Source organism: Gallus gallus, chromosome 7 (genome assembly GCF_016699485.2).
Source record: "Gallus gallus isolate bGalGal1 chromosome 7, bGalGal1.mat.broiler.GRCg7b, whole genome shotgun sequence".
Classification (NCBI taxonomy): Eukaryota; Metazoa; Chordata; class Aves; order Galliformes; family Phasianidae; genus Gallus; species Gallus gallus.
This window is the reverse complement of record NC_052538.1, coordinates 11,861,537-11,883,175: the sequence shown is the minus strand read 5'-3', so window position 1 is coordinate 11,883,175 and position 21,639 is coordinate 11,861,537. Positions and strand designations below refer to the sequence as shown.

The following is a 21,639-nucleotide window of genomic DNA, read 5'->3' as shown; positions in this document are numbered from 1 at the left end:
GGGGCGGGGGGGGAGGGGCCGCTTCGCGCCTGGAGTCACAGCGGCCCAATGGAAGCGCCAGGATGGCTGAGGGGGCGGAGCTTAACCGCCGACTGCTCGTCGATTGGCTGGCGGCGAGGCTCCCGCCTTCTCCCCTCGGCTCGTGGGGCGGCGCGCGGCGAGCTATTTTTAGGGCGCTATATAACGGGGCGGCGGTGCGCGCGGTGGCGGCAGAGCGAGGGGCGGCGCGGGGCTCCTCTCGCGCCTCGGGCTCGCGGCTTTTGCCGCTTTCAGCAGAAATCCGCCGCTCTTGAGCGGCTGCGGGGCGGGCGGCCGCCGCGCCACTCCCCGCCGCTGGGCGTGCGGCGTGAGGGGGAGGCCGGGGCGGCTGGGCAGGGAGAGGGCCGCTTTCGTGCGAGCGGTGAGGCTGTTCGTAAGGGAACGGAGCGTAACGCTCACCGAGCGAGGGAAGCGTGCTGCCGGGGGGGCGTCTTAGGCGGCGGTCGCTTTGCGCCTTCCCCGCTCCTCGTGACTGAGGTATCTGCGCGCTGCCGGCTTCGAGCGCCCGCCGGGCGGCTGCGGGGCCTCAGCTGGCGCAGACTGGTGCGGGGCCCTGACACACACCTCGTCCTACGTGTCCGGCCCTGACTGATGGGAGGACGCGAGGCGGCAAAACTCATCAGTGTTAATTAATTCCTGGTATGTTGTCTTTCTTGGTGATGAAGACAAATTGCCTTTTCCAAGACTGAGTCCGTCCGTGTTAACAATTACAGAAGCCCCGCTTGAAGAACGCTGCTGAGAATAAAGCTGTTATCCCAGCCCGGGGCTGCGCTGAGGCCCGTGTTTTCCGAGCTGCTGATGGGCGGCACTGCCGGTGTTTTAAAAAACAGTAAGCACTGCACCCTCATTCCCAGCCAAAACGGGGAGGAAAAGTGGGAAGTGAAGCTGCTCCACAGCAACAGGGACAGACTGGGCAGAGGGCGTTTCTTCAAGTAAAGGGTCTTCCCTATCCGTAAACACGTGTGTGGGTGCGGGCTTTGACCCCCGGCTTCATGCTCCTTCCCACCAAAGAGCTCAGCACGGGCTGGGGCCGGCTCAGAAGGATGCCCGTTTCTCACACTGCACCTCGGGAGCTGTTGGTTGTCTCGAGCGGGGCTATCTCCAGCGCTTCCATCCTCGCAGAAGAGCTGGATGTGAATAATAAATTGCTCTTTCTCATAAATACACCCACAAAGGTGGCAATGCGCATGTTGGCAGGGAGAGGAGAGGGAAGGTTAGCGCAGTGAGTGCTGCTGAAGGTCCTCCGGGCAGTCGTTACCGATTCCAGGCATGCCTCAAGCTGGCACAGCGATGCCTTTCTGGGACACCTTGAAGAACAGAGGACTCATCTAAGGTGGTCATATCTGGTAAGGAGCAGTACCTGGGTATTGTAGCAAGCTCCTGTGCTGAGAGGCTTTGCAAGAAGTAGCTGTTTCAGAAGAAGCTTTCAAAAAGCATCGCTCCTTAAGAGCTTGTCAGAACAAGGCCATATGCATATGTAGAGGTTGTCTCTGACCTAGGCAAGGAAACAGGACAAAGGCAGTAAAGATTTATGGCGCGAGCTACCTAAACATACGCTTTATGTTCAAATCCTGTAATTCCTGTGGCTGAAAAACGTTTTGGTGCTATAATTCTGTCCTTGTTAAGCATAACTACCCTTTGATTAAGTAGGCTGTTTAGTGCTCTGATTGCCAAGCCATCCCTCTAACACTGATGCAAGGACAGTGGCCTGTGTGAGCTGTGGATTGCTCATGCTTAGGTTTATTGGAAAGCTCTGCACCTGCAAGCTGCTGTGTGCAGACAGCCCAGGAGTCCCCTCTGCTGTGACGGTCACGTATGCTTGCCACCAAAGAGCTCTGGTTTGAATTGTCACTTAAAATCTTTCTGTCCATCAATTTTGAACTTCCTGCTGAAGGCACGCCCCTGTAGGAACAGCCTCTTTTCCACCCTTGGAATGAAGGTTGTTCCCAGTGGAACCAGCTCTTTGCACCAGCAAAGATCCCTGCCTGTGCCCAGGCTGCACAGTAACTGATGGCCAGATCCGGTGAGCAGCTGCCAGTCTGCTGCTTTTGCTGGCTTCAGGAGGAATTGTCTGAGGGCAGGATTTTGGCTGTGAGCCGTGAGGTGAAGAGCTGGGCTATGGATCTGGCTGCATGCCCAGGTGGTTTCCAGGCAGACATTGCATTTTTATTGTCTTGGATATTCTGTTTTGGAGGTCAGTCGAGAAAGCAGAATGGGGTTATCATTTGGCAGAAGTCTGAAGAAGGAAAGTCTGGACAAAAAATGAACATGGTGATATACTGGGTGTAATGCTTTCAGTCCAGCATCTGGGGTAGCGTATACCTGTGCTAACCCAAAGGTAATGGAAAGCAATTTTTGCCATACTCCTTTGTTTTCCAGGATGCACTGACCTTACTCCTGGCAGATAGCCACTCTCCTTACTCTGGCTCAACCATGCTGCCCATCAGAGAGCAATGCAATCTCACGTGGAGGAGAAGCACTACCATCACACAGCTGGGCTTAAGGGCACTGAGGTCTGCACATAGAGGTAAAGGGTGCAGGTTTGGACCTGCAGAAAGTGCAAGGGAGAACATTTCAGCCCTAGCACAGATTTGTCCTGAAATAGGTAAAGACAATAGCCTGGCTGGTGGAAGGATTTTTTAGGCCAGCCCCAAACTTATCATTGCTGCACTTGCTGAAATGTTGGGAAGATGCAGGGGGTGGTATGCCTGACCATATCATAGCAGTTATGGGTCTTGGCATCTGGGAAGAGGGAAAGGCTTCTATTTTTGGCATTACAGGGCCGTGGGAGTGGTTAGTCCTTATGAAAGGAAAGAAAACGTTTCCTTGTTCCTTCTGCTCCTTTGAAGAAAGAGTAGAGGTGATTTCGCTGTTTTCTGGAAAGAGTTTGAATTTCTCATTGCCTGCCACAGGATCCTTGGCAACAATCTTTTCTGCCCTCTCTGAGCTGGGAGTGTAGAATTGCCCCCTGCACTTAGCTGGGTTTCTGCAATACTCCAGTGTACACAGATTCACAATTTTGGTTGGTCTGATTGATTTCCCTCGTCGTATTTCCAGCCCTGCTGACCCCAGGAGTGATAGTGAGCGTGTGCATAATGGGTACCCAGCAGGGAAGGCTGAGTTGCTGGGAACTCTGTGGTGTTGTTTGCTTCATTGCTTTAAACTGGACAGTGACAAAGTGCCATAAAGCCATAGGGTTGTATATCAATGTATGGTTTAAACATTTCACTGAATTTATTCCCTTTGGTACCAATGAAACAGTTACACTTAGATCCCCTGTATGCAGCTCAGGATACAGTTTTAAACCCCATGGTCTTCATAGGTGGCAAAAGTACTGAAGCTCTTTCTCCAGCAGGGGCAAGTCGTTCTAGGTGTGTAAGCTATGAGTTGTTTCTGCTGTCACATCTGTGTATTGTCCTGTCATCTGTGTTTCTTCCTTTCCCCCATTGGAGTTTTAGGGTTAACGCAGCTTTCCTGCACTTACAGCTTGCAACAAGGCTGTTAAAAAGCATTGGTCCTTCAGCCAATGTCCATCCTGAGGAGGAAGAGGCTGGGCCCGTACGCAGGTAGTACTGAGGCTGTTAGTGGTTGTGAAGCCACTTGTGTAAAGTGAAGAGGAGGACTGGCACTGAGAAGCCTGCTGAGTTTGCAGCTGTAGCCTCTCCAGGAGTGGGTGCAGAAAGCTATTGCCAAGCAAGCAGGCTCATTTTGATGGTGGTGAGCTGACAGGTGGCATGGCTGGAGGAGGCTTCCAGAGGTGCAATGGGACATCTCTAAAGCCAGCTTCAGACCTCAGTTTCCTAGAGGAAGGCCTCTGCTGTTGGCCCCACATCTTCCCCCTGCCCCTGCACAGCACTATTTCAGTGACCTGAAAAGTAGTTCAGTATTGCACATTTCCTAAATTTTTCTAAACCTTCTCTAAACTGTGTAACCATACTGCCAGGAAGGATGCTGAAGGTCCCATCTCTTCCCTTCAGCAGCTCATCCTGGGGAAGTACAATGAGGACATGAGGAAGAACCTTTTTTTTCCTCTTTTTTTTTTTCCTAATAGTGTGAGGAGCAAAATATGTAGGTTACATCCCACGTCACAGACACACCATTTTGCTGTCACTTCTCCAGCATGTTTACTTTACACTGCTCCTCTCCAGACAGGCTCACTGGGGAGCAAGAGTCAGGTTTTACTCACAAGTGTCTGTGTGGGTGTTTCCACCTTGCATTTTTTACTTTTCCACACCATCCACAGTTTTCACACAGCTCCTCTCAATGCAGATGTTCGTGGTGCATGGAGAGCTTTCCCTTTTTGCGGTGTCCGTGAGGGGAAAGCACAAGTGGATGCTTACCGTTGCCCCTTAGGGCAACACAAAATCTGAGGACAGGGAGACATCAGAGAGATGCAAATTGTGGTGCTATGATCCTGTTCTGCATTGCCAAGAAGGTAGATCTCAATAGAAATACTTAAACGAGAGCTAAAGCTGAATACACTTCATCTTCTGGCAGGTGCAGCCCAAAAACAGAATCCCAAGGACAACTGAGACAGAAGTGATTTCCCTTCCTGTGTCTATCCATGGGAGCTGGCATAGCTGTGGCATCTGCCAGAGCTGGGAGGTGATGCTGTATCATATAGTCATTGCATTCGCCTTGCACGTGGCACTGCTTGGTGTGTAGCTGCATCTCTGCACCAGGCCTGCATGGCTGGAGGTGCTTCCTGGCTTGTGAGCTGCCCTCTGAATCTCCAGTGATAGATAGATAGATAGGTGACTAGCATGAAGCACTGCAGGTTCCTGTGTCTTTCCTCCTTCCTAAAAACAGGCATCATTTGACTCCTTTCCATTCTAAATCAGTGCCCTGTGGACAATGCAGTGCCTTTAATTGCAGGGCAGATAATGAGCACCCTCCAGGGTTAGAGACGCATGGGTTTAACCCATAATCACAACTTAGGGCATCCAACAGTCTTGGTGGACTTTGCAAGCTGATTGGTGGCCAGATGCAGATGTTTGGTGGGAAAGCAAGACATGCCATCCTGAAGCAGAATCGTTATACAAGTAGCTCAGTTCTCTGGACTGAGCTGAAAGACAAAGCCTGATCCTTCAAGGGAAGGTTTGAAATAACAGTTGAACAGACTCGATCTGGTTCTGACCTAGAAGCTTTCTGTCTTTTGAGTCCTGAAGCTTTTACCACCCGTCTGTCCTTCTTTCCAGAAAGGCATCATGGCTGTGTAACGCTCCTCCTCACTCCTCTTGCCCTCCAGATCCTTCTGCGAACCTATAAATCATCTAAGAGCACACTGACGGTAGAGGTGTGAAGTTGTTCTCAAATTTCTGGCGGTACCTGTGCTTCCAGCCTCTGGGGATGAGAAAGGTCAGCGCACACAGAAGCAAAACAGAGACCTCTGCCTTCTGCCCAAAGTGATCTGTGTGTTTCTGAACCTCTTTGCAAGGGCAGTCATCATTGCTATTCCGTCAGTGTTCAGCATCTGACATAAACAGTCTCTGATCGTATTAGTAGGCTCTTAGGTACTTTTGCAGTACAAATAATAAATAATAATGAGCTGCAAGGAGGACCTCTGAGTCTTGGATGTCTGCTCAGGCTGGACTCTCATGGCTCCCACCTGATGGGAAGCGTCCATTTTGTGGACACTTTGTGAATGCTTCAGAGCTACTGTTGCCAACAGCGCTGCAATGCCACTCATAAGAGTGGCCCGGGGACAGAGGTGTCTTCGTGCTAGGAATGAAGGAGAAGGTTGTCCTCAGGCCAGAGAAGCATGCCTGAAGGCACGGTAGGATGCATTCCTGTGTAGTGGTGGTTTGGTGATCTTGGTATTGCTGAAGGCAGCAGGACTTCTCCTCATGGATTGGGTGGGAAGAGGTGCCAGCCCTGGGCAGAGGCTGAGGCTCTTTGTCCCTCTGCTGCACCCTGCAGTGTGACGATAGGATACAGTACCATGGGTGATACTGAATGACATGAGAAAGACATTTCTAAGAGGAATCTCTGGGTTGGTGGCCTTTAAATGACTGAGTTGGATTACACTCCAGAAATCTGTAGAAAACCTTACCATAAAATGGAAGGATTAGTGGAATTGTTCAGCAGCTTGTAGCCAGGGTTTGTGTTATTATACACATTGCACTGAACAAAGTGTTGGTTTGCCTTTGCTGTAGCCAGCAAGAGCTCTTTTTAGAAGAGCTGTCATTGCAGCACAGAGCACATGCAGCAAAGAGAAGCACCACAGGGAATTCCCTTGCCAGTTGGTGCCTATGCAAAGGAGAGGACTGTCCAGAAAGCAAGGGATACAGAGCATTGCTGGATTTTTCTTTCTTGTCTTGTCACAGATTAAGGAAATTCAGTTCATTCAAAACAAAACTTGTCTTCAGCAGGAAGCTGCAAGACTCTTACTGCGCTGTTTTCACATCCTCTTGGGGTTTGTCTCTAAGATCTGCTCCTTACAAATAGCTACTGAAGATGTGGCTCTCACAATTAAGTGTGGATGTGCAAATTAACAAGGAAATGCATCAATGCAAGGAATGAAAATCAAGGCTTCGAGCTCACTTTTCAGAGTGGGTCACGCTGGATGCAGGCAGGTGTTGCAGCTGCTCAGGTGTGTGAAGAACAGAATACCTGGCTTGACATTAGCACACAACTCACAAAAGTGACCTAGCCACATGTAAATAGTGAGAACCAAAGCCAAACTCAATTCCAGGCCAAACTCTCTGCTCTAGCTTATCAGGTGGGCTCTGCTGGCTTTACCAGTGTGACACAAAGACATCACCACATCACCTAAGTACTGCAGCATTTCTCCCTCTGAAAAGTATCTATTTGGTGATTGTTGTCAAATGGAAGGAGATAAATGGTCCTTCCTTTGGGCAGCCCCTTCCCATCCCAGTACCACTGCACTTCCAGGATTTCTCTGTCTCTCAGCCTTAATCCTACCTGAAGACAGACCTTTGAACAAAGCCCTGTAGACAGTAAGAACCGCTCACAGCCAAGTTCTTCTGGGAGCTCAGCCCTCCTCCACCCAGCCACTATGGACTGCTGAAAGGACTGTGGGAGGAACCTGTCCTTGGCCTGGCTCCCACCATGCTTTTTGTTCCTTTGATTTCACTTGAAGGTTAATGGGGATCTGCTGAGCATCTTGCACTGTTCCAGCAGGTGTTGTGCAGGGGGCCAGGTGGATAGTTGGCTGCTGGTAGAAGGACAGTAATATCAAAAGAGCGCCCTCAGTCTTGAGGTGTTTGTTGTACATTGCTGCTGATGAGTTAAATACAACAGAGATGAAGCTTTGTCCAACATCACAAAGTGAGTCATAATCCAGAAAAAAAAAAGGATTCCTTCATATTGCAGATTAATGCCAAGAGACTGGCCTGTGGATGCTGTACCTGCTCCCTTGGAGCCTTCTGCAATGGGAGAATACTCCCGGCTCCCCACATCAATTTGTGAGTAGAGAGCTCTGCTGAGCTGTCATTTCCTCCAGGGCAGCGCTCAGCAGGGTAGCCAGCAGTTTGTCATCCCTGCCTTTTCTACCCATAGCAATTGCTGCCACCAGTGAGTAATTGGTTATTTCTATTAAAGCCACGGGGAATGTTATGAGATTATTTTATAAGGGGTGGGGGAAATCATTTGGTAAAATGGAGGTCACCAACATAGCCTCCCTCTTCTGTAATGGCGGGTAAATACCTGCAGAAGGCAAGCTGGGCCTTTTTTCTTTCTGAGGAAAGAAACAAAGAGGTAATACAAGTGATAAGTGGCAGCTGAGAAGATCTGAGTCTTGTTCTGTAGTCCCCTGCCTTGAAAGCTGGTTTGTGGGTGGCTGAGGATAAAGATGCTGGGTGTAATCATTCCTGCCAGAGCTCTGTAAAGTAAAAGGCAGGTGCCATTGTGTATGTTGGATTCGTGCTGATTTCTGAAGCCAGGAGTTAAGAAACTGTGCATAGCCTTGGAAAAATGAAGGCAGAGGGAGATGTGCATCCCTCCATAAACTCTCACAAATTCCTGGAAGCAGGAAAGTACCAGCTGCTTCTGTCTCTGACATCACTTCTTCTCCATGGCAACGCAGAAAGACATCACTGGGTGTTTGACAGAGGAGTCACAGGAGCTTGCGTGGCTGGGACGAGTGACATACAGTGTTACCTTGAGAAGGCCTCAGCCATGAGCCTGCCTCCCTTCGGCTGCTCCACCCTGGGTATACCTGGGCTTACCAGGAGCCAACTGGGGAGCATGAATGCCTGGCTGAACATTTGCACCCTCGCAGTTTTCAAGTGTGTTGTCCTACTGCAGCGAGAAACGGTGATTCACCCCTTTCTGGGATGAGCCACTACATCCTGCATATATTTTTAATCATTTTTATGAACCTATTCACTGAATTCTGCACACATTCGAGTACATTGTTCATCAGTGGACGTGATGAATTTTAGCAGAGTATTCCTACAAAAACTTTCACCCAGCTCTTGTAGTGTTAATGTGACCATGACCTTGTAAATGGGCAGGACTGCAAGCATTGTGCCAGAACTGGGGATGCATAGTCATTCTCCTTAAGAAGAGCAACTGCAGCAGGAGCTTGCTCTGGTTTGCTTTGAAGTCAATGGCAAGTTTCCCATTGGCTTAAGTAAGAACATGTGTTTACGGAAATGAATAATACTGCTCCTCGCTTTTCCAAGTTTTGTATGATCAAGGCACGGCCTGAGTTGACCTGGAGACTCAGCCTGTTCAGCTTCCATCTCTCAGCTGTGCAGCAGGCATTACGAGTTTGATTTGTGTGGAAGAGAGTTCCATACTACTGGTATCTTAGATTATGAGCATTAATTGGGTTAGGACTAATGAACTCTGAAGGTTTCCTTGTTTTCCACTGGTAATTTTCACTTTAAATTGGGCTTGGACAGAGTGTGTGTCAAGGAGCACAGCACTTCTATTTTTCATGTGTGTATTGCTCCTACTTCAGATGAGCTGCCTGTGAGGACAGCGTTGCCGTGGCCCTGTCTGGGGAGGAAGCTCTCACTGCTCACACAACCCTTTTCTCCCCACACAGTGCATGCAGGTCAGGACTATCGCCCACTGCCAGCACTGGATGGGGTGCTTTTGCTGCCAATGTCCCCAAGCCCCCGATGACAGGTACCTCGGGAGCAGGTGGGCTTTGAAGCTCCAGACAGAACACTGTAGCAAGGCTAGCAGCGATGTCACTGGGGACCTGTCCCCCAAGGGCCACCTCATGTCTGCTGAAGCAGAGGGATTCTGAAAGGGCACTACTGTTTTTCTTGGCATTGATTGCAGGCTGAATGCTTATTGAAGCAACTGCCTCTAATAGCTCAGGAGAGGCCTTTATGGTCTGCTGTGGCAGTGACCTACAGATAATGGCTACCTCCGAGATTTTCACACTTCCTCATGATCCTCATACTGGGTACATTAAAGCTGACCTGCAAAGAAGGATGTTTTATTTTTCTTAAAAGGCTTCATAGTGTTCTATGATGTGCCAGTATTTTTGGTGCGTTGTTTCTTTCTTGGGGATGACATTATAACATTATGGTGTGGGAATACAAACTGCTTACTTTTCACTTTAGAAATAGCAGGACCATCTAGTCCCATGTGCACAGAGTGGAGGAAATGTGTGGGTTTTAGGGCAGGGGGTCCATATCCCTACCGGAGGGGCAGAGGTGCCAAAGAGTAACCAGGGGAAGCTTCTCCTCCAGTCCCTCAGCAGAAAGGGCTGCAGAGGTTTCCATCTGGAATGAGTTTCCTTTGGGACATGCGGCTTTTCTTTTGAAAGTGAGGCGTTTTGTGAGAATGTGTCAATGTGAGCATTACATTCAACAGGAAAGGCAACGTGAATCATTTGGGCTTTTCTGTTTTGTTTCATTCATGTCAAAATGCCTTGTTTTGATAGAGACAGCATTGTCATTTCCGTGATATCAAAATGTTTTACCAGCTCCTGCTCATTTCGTTCTGTTTTGTACTAACCGTAAACATACGGTTCTTAAGTTATTAATTTATCGTTATCTTTAGATGATATTTGATACTGTATCTGATTTGAGGCGTGCAATTGTTTTGACATCTAAGCCAAGTGTGTTTTTAGTGAAATGAAACAAAATGAAATGAAGATGCCGAGACAAAACAACGCACTGCGTGTTGAAATTAATTTTCTGATTTCTTAATCCAAAAAAAAAAAAAAAAGAAAGAAAGAAAGAAAAAAGAACCACTCGTTTTTAAAATTTTTCTCTTCCTAATGGGAAATGCATCTATATGCCTGGGTGTGAGGCTGTAGAAAGCATCTCTGGTGCTTATGAACTTGTAGCTGGCTGCGATGGGATCTTGCTATTCTGCCATTGCTTCCCACGTGAGAGGGTGCTACCTCTGCCTTGTGCTTGGGTCATACTGTGCCAAGGGCACACGGCTATGAGGCACAGGAGGAGGAGAAACTCTCTAGGTATCAGGGCAAGCATCTACCTCTGGGTGCTGGGATCTGTTACCAGCATTGCTAACTTGTGTGATGCTTCCAAATTACGCTGCGATAATGGCATTTATACATCACGCTTTGAAGATGCTCTTTATTGACTTAATGTGAATATTATTGCCATCGTTTATTACGGGGAAGTATCTCATAGTAATTGAAATACAATATGGTGCCATTAATCACTTCGAATACAAACTGCTAACTTTTAACTGTTCATAGTATATTAAACGCTCCTCTAACCATAAAACAATTAGACTTGCAGTCAGATAGTTTAGAAATGGCCAATGGTTAAGATTCATGATGATTGGCGTTTATGTGGCCATGTTTACATTTCTGTGTTTGAGCAACATGTTTCCTTTGGAGCTTCTGCGAAGGAATCGAGCCTTGCAGCTTTTTGTTTGCTGATGAAGAAGTGTAAGCAGGTGTAAACTGGAGGCACAGTAGTTGCCTAACAGCACCTCCGGCGCATAATGGAGATAGGAGTCTGTAGCGCACAGCCGGCTGCGTACAGTGAGTGTTGTTCCTATGTATCACCAGCATTCTTTCCCCAGAATTCCTGGTGAAGGAAAGTGGTAAGAAAGAGACAAATTCACAGAATCTTTAAGGTTGCAAAAGACCAATAAGATCACGTAGTCCAACTGTGAGGTTTTGGGCATACTGAGGTTTTGGGCGGTGACTGCTAAAATAAAGCTCCTCTGCTTTCACGGGATGCTTTTTGAAATTATCCTCTCTGTCCTGCGTTACTTAGAAAGGAAAGGATTTTCCACTTTGGAAGATAATTTTCAATTAGAAAATTACCTGTCTACCAATAAGGCTATCATTCAAACTGCCGTCATAGGAAAGCTATGCCAGTACCCCCTGCAGTACTTGAGCCAGCTGGGACAAATCCCCTCCGGATCTGCCCGGCTCCCAGCTCGATGGAGCAGCTCCAGCCCAGGATGGGCGTGGGGACCCTGCAGGGCAGCAACGTTTGGTTGGACAAGAGGCAGCATTTTAGAAAGCTCCAACATTTGCTCCTGCGGCTGCTCTGCGAAGCCTGGCTATTCAAATGCTTGCAGGAGCCTCCCTTTTTGCTGCCAGATTTTAAAAAGCATACTTCAATGGCACTCACAGGAGGTGAGGAGATGTGTAAGGTCACTTCTCAGGGCACGTTTTAAAGATTTTCCAAGAAGAGCGGAGCGAGGTCTTTCTGCTGGGGGAGGGGCTTCTTTTCTTAGCTGGAGCTTTTATTGTCAATATGTATTTTTAATAAAAGGGAAGTGATAGAAGCGGTAGCGAGTGACAGAGCCCTGCGTTGTTCAGCTGCTGACATTTATAAGACAATGCCAACGTCTCTTCAAAACAGACTCCTGCTTGCCCCTACTGTATTGATGTACACATTTATTGTACGACTGACAGCGGCGAGATGAAAATGATAATGTATGAAAAAATCCCAGAGGCGCAGACCGGCAGTTTTGCAATGCAGGCTCTTTGCCTTTGGCATCCTTTGGAGGATAACGGTCTTAGATGAGTCACTGTGAAGCAGCACAGGCTACTCTTTCATGCAGCCTCGATACTCATTTTTCCTGGTTTCTGGTGACACCAGCTGTGTATATCTTAATCGTCTTGGCGCATTTACAGTTCTTTCTCAATTATCTATAAACAAACCGTGGCAATTACATGGCAGGTGATGGCTGGAGTGAGCTGGTCAACTGTGAGATTGTGCAGCGTGGTGGGCACAGGAGAAGTGAAAAATAAATAAACGCACTCTGGGTGCTGAGAAGGGAGCTGCAACCTTCCAAATAGCATAGCAGGACAGCATAAATTTACTGCACAGGCTCAGTGCAGACCAGAGGGTAAACGAGCACCGGGCGTCCATCTGTATTCAGTCCACATGTCACTATCCCAGCTGGGCAAGGTGCTCATCCAGGGAGCGTGGAGGTGGGTTGGCCGGAGCTCAGTGCCCGCTGCTTCGGGGCCATCCACAGCTGGCACAGAGCAGTGCCTGGGTTGAGGAGGAGGAGGCTGTCGTGTTAAGTTAGAGCCCAGCCCTGCAGATCGGTTCTCCGTGAAGTATTTTTGGTTGTGTAGGAACAGTCCCCGTGGCAGCAGGCTGACCTTCACTTGGAAGGAAAGCTTATTCATGGGGTGCGTTCTGTAGGATACTCCTCACCCCAGGGAAACCGACACAGCAATATTATTGTGATGTTACGCACGAGCTTTTATTTCCGAATGAAAAATGGAAATAGAGAATGCTCTCCACCTATTGATTCTTTGCATTTGCATACTTGGGTACATATGTTTGATGTCTGTCTTTGTGTGCAGCTGTTTGCCAAACGTGACAGGATTTGTTTTTTAAACCTGGGGGCGAGTTCTGCCCTGTGCATTTAAAATAAGATTCCTCTGAATTATTGAATATGTCAATAAATAAAGCAGAGGAAGCAGGCAGGGAAAAACCCAGAGGTCCTTGGCAAAAGGAGGTTGTGGATGCTGGCAATAGGCTGTTACAGCAGGAAAGAAAAAGAATAAATAACAGTGAGGGCAACTTAAAAAAAAAAAACCAAACAAGTGTAAAGGACAAAGAGTTGGATCGAATATCTCTGTTCTGCTTTTCTCTGGGTTGGATGGTAATTACGAGCTGGGCCCTGGACTGCTTTTCTTGTGCTCCTGTGAATTTAATTCCACCTTCTGGTGGAGGCTGAAGGAGAAGTGGAATACTTGAATAGAAGCCGATGCGGAGTGGGGAGATGGCTGGGCTGTGTCAGCGCTGCTCAGGGTGTCTGTGGGGTGGGAGCCACCAGCGCCTTGCAGCCGGGCATGGGGCAGTGCTGGGGAGAGAGCTGGGGACCAGCAAGGAGGAGAAATGCATGCACCTTTCCAAACAGAGAGTTTTAGCTTGCAACACAGCTGAGCAAAGAGGAGAGGAAAAGGAAGAGGAAGGAAAAGGTCAGTCCCCAGAGATGCTTACCCATGGAGGGTGGGATGTGCGAGGCTGCAGCCATGTGTACTTGGCATAGTCCATAGCAGTGTGCTGTTTAGTGGCTGTCACCGATCGGCTTGGATGGATGGCTCACCTGAGTGCCGGCCCTCCTGGTCACCCCATGGGTGCGTGCAGGAGGAAGGAGCTTCCTTGTGAGAAATCATTTTGCAGACAGGGTTGCCCTGTCTACGTGCGGGGCAAAGCATTCCCTTAAGCGAATAGAGTGAGGGGATTTTGCTGTAACTGTTGTGGGTTGGGGAGAGCGACTGCTGTGTATTGGGAAACCAAAATACTGCGATTTTACCTTAATTATGTGAAGTGTGAAGGAGGAAGAGAGCAATTGGGTATTGAGAGCTGCGTGCACGTGGCTTGTGGGAGCAGTCACATTCATCACTGCAGGAAGGAAAGCGTGCCCCATTTATTCACAAGGTATGCAGCACAGCCACCCCCCCCAATGTGCTCTCTCAGCAGGAGAGGTCCCTCTGATCAGCAGGGCTGGGGGCTGCCAGCACCTCAGCCGCATGCTGATGGGGCCCACCACTAAAACATGGCATTCTACAGAGCTCGTCATCCCACCCCCAAAATTATAACATCCCTTGCACTCCCCTCAAGAGATCTTGCGTGAGCAACCATTTAAATGAATGTTGCATTATTTACAAGTTCTGCCGTTATTAAATTAATGTTACATTCATTGGAGTTTTTGTTGTGTTTTGTTTTCAAGGCAGGGCTGTAATTTGAGCAACATATTCATCAAGTCGGAAATGGTGGCTCCAATTATTTTAACATTCATTCGCCCATTCAGCTTCCTCTACATCTGCCGGTTTCTTGGTGCGGCGGCGTGTCGGAGCGCTCGCTCACAACCCAGCCAGGGATGTTTCTATGCTGTTCAGCAGCAACATCTCCGCAAGGGAGACAATGGGAAATGTTCAGTCTGGCACAGCTGAGGCTGCCGGAGCTCTGCTGCGAGGGCCATTAGGCATCGGTTGCGGCAGCAGTGCATCCCTGGGTATGGATTTCCTTTCTCTGCTGGCGCATCCCTCCTGGCTTCAGAGCATGGGAAGTTGAGACTGGCAACTTAAATTCGGGCTGAGTAACGAGAAGAGGCTCCAGCAATTTGGCAGCACGGGAGCCTTCGTGCAGCAATCTCACGTGTGTGTGGTAGTGATGCTCATCGTGGTGAGTGTGAGATAATTGATTTAAATCTGAAAGGATAGTTTTGGTCACTGGGTAAGAGACAAAGCATCAGCCCCTCAGCAAGTGCTGAAAATAAGCCAGAATAGCAAAAAGATGCTTTGTTATTTATTTTGGTACTTGAAGTTTAGGCTTTCCTGACACGATCATAAAATCTTGTGATTTATTAACGCTCCTCTCTTTGAAGCTACACCCCATGCCCCCCAGGCCTCAGCTTGGGTCCAATCCTTCCACCCAGCTCTGACAAGCACTGCTGGAGTACTGCCATGCCAGCCCCACACATGTGGTTGTCAGAGCTCCAGTCCTCCTGGGCATGGGGCTCTCAAGGTGGTGTGGGTTTAAAAAAAAATCAATATCTGTGCTCTCTTTTCTCTTTGTCTGTTTTTTTCCGTCTGTGAGACTCTCTTGAGCTATTCCCTGCAACTGCGAGAGCTAACTGCATGCTTAGGGTTTTTTTCTTTCCCAGAGGAGATGGGAGACTTGGATGATTTGGGGCCTGCAGGAGTTCCTGTTTAAACCATGGGAAGAGATGGCCATGATGTGTGACTGTCCTTGTAGGACCATCCCTGCACCTATATGGGGCTTCATCTTCCAAAAGGATCCCCCTTCTGCCTTGGCAGTGCTCTGAAGTGCTGGCGTCTCTCTGCTTTTGCCTGTGCACGTCTCATTTTTCAGTTAGATATTTGCAATCAAATGTATGCAATCCAGTCTTTCAGTATGGCTGGATGGAGCCAGGCACAAGTTGCACCTCTCGTTCCACTGAACCTAGAAAAGGAGATGGATAACCTGCACTGAAAAGCAGAACAATCAAAACGGTTATTCGAAATTGGATTTTGCTGAGTACCTCCTATTTCTAAGCAAGGGACAGTACAAAGCAGTGCTGGCCAGCAGCAGGTTCTCCATGGGTGCAGCTGCCCAGGGCTGGCAAGGCCAAATGTGGCAGGGAGCTGCTCAAAGGGGAGCGCAGTGTGGGGGAGGCAGGATGGCGGTGCTCAGAAAGATGATGAAATGTGGCCCTGCAAGACCCTCAGCAGTGGCTTGTTGGATGTGCCTCTGCTCTGTTCATTAATCTGCGATAATTAGACTTTATTTGCAGAGGTTAACAGCAGTGGCACATGGTAATTAACCACTCATTCCCCACTAAAGGAGTCATAAAGCTGCTTGCGTGACACTGGTCTGGCTGTGGGTATTTTTGGTACCAATGGGTGCTCCCAGGGAGTGATGCACCCCTAAACCACTCCTGTGTGCCTGGCCCATCCTGAGCTGGGGCTGCAAGAGGGGTCGGGGGAAAACAAACCCAAATCCTCTGCTGTTTGCTCTGTGGCACATCGCTGGCCAGCTGGGAGCTGTTATTTCCCTAGGGCAGAGGCAATTCTGCTCAAACACCTGCTGCTGCTGCTGCTGCTGCTGCTGCGGGCAGTAGCGTGCCCCCAGTTTTACAGAGCACTGCATATGGCATTAGAGCTGGGACCAGCCTGGGATTAGGGAAAAAGGAGCAGAAGTGTGGATTTTGGACAAGATCTCCCCCTCCCCTTTCGCTACTTCTCCCTCCCTTTCCCCACATCCCCCTCCAGCAAAACCCAGCTAATTAGCTGAATAGATGAGGATAGGCCGGGCGGGAGGAAGCCCCGTTGCGTGCCCTATATTAGTAACCCATGTGGGAGCAGCGGGATTGGAGAGAGATTGAAAGGAAAAATTGTAGGTGTGGGTTGAAGAAGCGGGATAAGCTTTCTCCCGACATGACAATGATGTCATCCTTCTCCAGTGCCAGCCAGCAGCACCGCATCCATCCCCCACAGCTTGATGACCAGCAGGGAACCTCTTGCTCAGGGACTTCAGCCTTACGCATTGGTGCTGCACCCTCCTCCCCAGCAGGACAGGGCAGGGCAGGCACAGCCAGAGCCTCACAGCAATTCAGAGGAAACCCAAAGAGGTGCCCAGACACAGCCCCACTGGAAAGAGTGGCTACAGGAGGGGTCCAGTAGGAAGTGGGCAGCCAAGGTGGGGGTTTCAGTAGGCACACTGTCGCATCTGTGCTCCTCTCTCTGAAGCAGCACCACTCTTCCCTACAGTTGTGTGCCAGCAGTGGGTCTGCCTGCAGACCCCTGATTTTTGTTCCCCTGCCCAGGAGCCACTCCAACAGAGGCAGTGTTTGTTTGCAGTTACTGCCTTCACCCTGGGATGGGGAGCTTGCTTCAATTATCAAGCAGGTGAGTGCAGCTGGTGGCTGCAAAACCTGTGGGTGCTGGAACAGCCCCTTGGAATCATCCAGTCCCTGTCTATGTGTCCTATGTCCTGCTGCCAGCTTCCATGCTGCTTCCGTGGGAAAAATCACATGAGGAAAATTGCTCACAGCTCCAGGATGGCTTTTGCTGATCCTACACCTCACTGCTTCATTTCTCCCTTTGCTTTCCCAGCAGCCATCCCTCACAGCTTATCTTACTGCCTGCTTTTCCTTTCCTGGACCATGCTGTGGTTGTAATCCCATGCACTTGCTCTACCACCTCTCAGGCATTAGTTTGTCTTGTGCTCACACTGCCGTGCGTGTCTTCATTTCACGTATTCTATCCATCGTTTCAACTATTTGGAGTATCAAATGAGTTTATCAACTTCTTTCTCCTAAGTGACGGGACACGAGAGCTTCCAGAGCTCTAACACAAACTTTTCCAGTTCACAGGTATGTCATTGTACCCAGAAATTAAAAACAGAAACTACTTCCGAATTAGACCAAAGCTGAAAAAATAGCTGTTTCCCCTGAATTGGGAGAATGTTGTGAGTAAGGCTGGGAGACTGTCCATCTCTGGGCACGCACACCAGAGCAGTCATGTCCTTACAGGTCCTTTCTGGGGGGCTTCAGTGACACTTTGTTGAACAGGAGAGATGACATGTCTCAGAATGACATTTTTCTATGACTTTTTGATTAGCTGCAGAAATTAATGCCTGCATCTGTAGGAAAGACATAGATGGACACGTCTGTAGTGATGAGAATGAGCATTTGGTTGGGAGGACAGTTCATCCCCAGCCTTGCTGACAGGGCTCAGGGCTCCCGTGGTCCAGGATTTCCTCTTACCATCTGTCTCATCAAAAGAAGTGCCGCAGATCCCAGCACACAGGGCTCCAGTGCAAAAGCAAAGTGCCCTGCTAGTGCTGTCGCTCTCCAGAAAGGGGCTGCATGCTGTGTTAGCTGCATGCCCGTAGCCTGGGGGTCTCAGTTTAGATCCTAGCCTGCAGCACCATGGCTCCATCTGCAAACCCTCGAGGGCTTTGTTTGGGTACTGCTGCCTGTCTGCTCTCCCACCAACACGCGCTGCACCAAGGGGTGCTTTCTGCTCTTCACCCAGGCGCTCCCACTGCATAGCTTACTGGGGACACTGCTCAGAGAGGCAGCAAACGATTGAGCCATCCTCAGCCACACCTTACCACCTCTGCTTTATAGGGGGGTTGTGGCTGACCCTCTTTAAGTTGTCAGCAGGGCAAGGACTCGCTGCTCCAGCTATCATGGCTCTGCCCAGGGCAGGCTGTATCCCAAGCCTTAAGCTGCCCCAGCAAGGCATCAGGCAGCCTGCAGACCTGGGCTGTGCCACCTCCCTTCCCCCACTTCATTTTTTTTCAGAAGTGGAACACGAGAGTAATAGGAACTGCACTGGGACAGCAGAAATGTTCAGTGGTGAGAGCGCTACCACAAACTCATCTTCTGAGCTACAGCTTTTTTTCTGGAAAAAAAAAATAGAAATGACCTCAAATAAAAACCACTCCTTTGTGAGGCTTGCAGAATGAAAATTACTCCAATGTTTCAATTTTCACTTCATGAAAACAGTTTCCCCATTTTCCAACCAGCTATTGCAAAAGGATTTGCCATTAGTAACATAAGAAGCTTCACATCTGGTCGAGGTTTCACCATCAGACAAAGGGAAGGACGTCAGCGAGGCATTAAATGTAGATAATGGATTATCAACAGGGAAAGCAGCCCTTGGGGGGTGGGTGCGGGGCCGGGCGTCTTGAGGCACAAAGGAGACGTGGGAGGGCTGTGCCTGGCTCCGGGGCTCATGCTGCTTCTGGGGGCGGCTGCGGCTGGTCCCCTGATGCCTGCCAGACGTGGCCTGCAGGGAAGAAATCAAATATTAACTGGTTCCTGCTCCCAGACCTGCATGAGGACGATGAGTGAACCGGGAGGGGGACTGGTGGAGCCAGGAGAACAGTAGGAAGCCAAGCACAAGCCAAGCGATAAATTATTAGTGAGCGTGAGTAGGAAAGCTTTCAAAGGCAGAGTTGACAAAGACACTAGCAAAATCCCCAGGTTAAGAAAGAGCCTTTGCTAAACTTGCGTAAAACCCAATAAACACCTTTGGTGGGTTAAGAGAGCAGCCCTGGTTTTGGCAGAGGGCGAGTGGGAAGGATCAAGGAGACAACGAAATGCCCAGAAGGAAGTGGCAGGGAGCTCTTGTGGAGCTGAACAGCTCGGAGTGAAGAGGAAACTCAGCAGCTTTTACACTGCCGTGCAACACCCCAGAACCAGAAGCAGGGTACTCTCTGCAGAGCTTACTGCCTCATGGAGATCTGCTCAGCATCTGCAAAATGGGCTGAAGAGCCGTGCACAGATGAATAGAAAACCAGGACAGAGAGGCAGTGCCTCGTGCTGCCTCACCGCCCACCGTGGAAGCAGTTCAAGTTAAGGATTCGCCTCCTCTGAAAGACGGTCCCTGGTCCAGATCCTCCTGTTGTCAGCAAGGAGCCTGGCCCCAGCAGAGCCTGATCAAGCTGGCTTGGGTCTGGTGAGAGCTCATCCCTCATACCTGAGCGGCAGAAATCGAAGGGTGGCTCAGACCAAGAGGTCTGAGTGTCCCTGGCTGCCTAAGCATCTGGGAACCTCAAACTTTAAACACAGGCATCATCACCAGTGCCTCTGTCCTGCTTCCAGGCAGGAGCAGGGGCATCCCACATGGGTTTGCCCACATCCTGGTGAAGATGAGCTAAGATCTGGAGCATCCACATTTGTGCTGCCCTCCCTCTGCCTTCCCAGCACCTCCCTGCCATGAGTTGTGAAATGCAGGGGACTGGTGGATTTAGCAAACCTGCAGAAACTGCACCTCCTGCGCTGATGGTCACCAACCTGGATGTTCCTGCTGCCCTTCACCCCTTGCAATTATGAACTGTAGTGAACAAGCACTGTAAATAAGCTGCAGCAGCAGCTTGCCAGATCTGGGAGCATTTTTTTTGGAGCAAGCACAAGGATGTTGCTTTGGACACTGGGCACAAAGAGAATGACTAAGGCTGCTCGTCTGGGTGAGACAGGAGGACACGCGGCAGGGAGATGTGGGTGTTGCAGGAGTTACTGCAAGGGTCTGGCCTCTTTGGCAACGGGTGTTAATAACAAACCAAACAGGAACGCAGGACAGTAAGCAGCATGCTCTGGTCACCTTTCCAGTGCTCAGCCAAACCACTGTAACTAAACTGTGAGTTATTTTGTCTTCCTAGAGTCTTGAAGTTAAGCAGGGATCCAAATTTCTAATGCGTGAAACGTAGCTTTGTACAAATACATACTCCCAAATCTTTTTTTCTTTTCAGCACAGGGAAGTAAGCACTGGGCACGAGCCCAGATTTCACTTTCCTTTGTGGGTCACCTTTAGGAATTGAACAAATGGAGGATCTCGTTATTAGAATAGAATACGACTGGAAACTTCATCAGTGGCTGCGCTCACCTTGGCATTCCTCCGACCTGTGACAGCAAAGACCTGGAGCTTCACAGCATGATGTTGTCCAGGAATTTTCACAGGCTGGCTGGGAAAGGGCTCCGGACACCCATTCATCAGTATGGATTCACTGTATCAAGGAGATGCACCACAGCCTTTGCAAGGAAAAAGCCCTGTTCTTGACACAAAGGAATGATGAGAAGCACCAGGGGTGACAAGCAGGGAGGCTGACCTTGTGTCTTCTGGTGCCTGGAGCTGCTGGCAGCAGCTGGAAGATGTCTAAGCTGTCCCTCTGCCCTATCTCCATGCATCACTATGTGGGAGCTGCCGCACGGTCAGCCCAGGCTCACAAGGCTTATTTTGGCGTGAGGATTTTGCCCTGGCCAAGCCAATCTTTCCATATCCTCCAAAGACTTCTTTTTTTCCCCTGCAAAATTTCAAGCCATGCCGTTGCAAGCCTGAGGCAAGTGGGACCATAGCGAACACCTCAGGTGCAGGACTAAGCATTGCTCCCACAGGATGCCAGCACTGCTTCCCAAAGCCTGGCCAGCCTGGCCAAGTGCATGCCTCCCCCTTACTTACATCCAGAGAACAAATTAAATAAACGCAGGATGCAACAAGATTTATAACTTAATTGGCCAGCTGTAAAAAGTTATTTCCCTTTTCAGCCCTTGTGCAGTCGAACCACCCCTCCTCTCCTCATTTATCTCTTGCCGTGAATATCTGATGGCTGACTGTAATATGGGATGTAAATACCTAAATTCATTCTCCAGGGCAGGTGTGCTGGCAGTCCTCTGTCCTGGGACAGCACTGTTCTGCTCTTCTCAACTCTTCTCTCCCCTGCGAGAGGCTGTGGGGCTCACACATGGTCAAGCCAGGAAACACATCCTGATGGTGTTGTCACAGGGGATATTGGTCTGTAGGAGAAAAGGAAGAGTTTCCTTATTTCTTACATAAGCCAGCTGCCAACTCTGCAAATAAATGGACATTGTGGTTGGCGCTATTGTCTGGATCAGGTCTGGCTTGCTCTTAAATTAGGCAGAGCAGTGAGAACGAAAGACCTGTAGTCCTGCTTCTCACTCTCTGCCTGTTTGTACGCCCAGATTTGCATAGATTTTCTCATGCAGCGCAACCTGCCCGCTCAGCAGCCTGCCTGTAAGGCATGTTTCTCAGCATCGCCGTGTTCTCTCACCCCAGCAGCCACGCACAGCCCGGCCCAGCAGCCCCTGCAGGAGAACGCATGTGCTCCAGCACCCACCGTGTCCTGAGCCCACTGCCTCAAGTCTTGAGTGCTGCACTTGGAGACAGGCTGCGCCGAGGTTTCA

General features: G+C 49.5%; 1 long non-coding RNA gene across 1 annotated transcript; it reads left to right on the top strand.

Annotated features, from left to right (window-relative positions):
- The first annotated feature begins 205 nt into the window (after positions 1-205).
- On the top strand, positions 206-20,948 carry LOC121111272. The gene is made up of 2 exons (XR_005861492.2): positions 206-1,385; positions 2,419-20,948. It is a non-coding gene; the product is annotated as an uncharacterized LOC121111272 (long non-coding RNA).
- Positions 20,949-21,639: the final 691 nt, after the last annotated feature.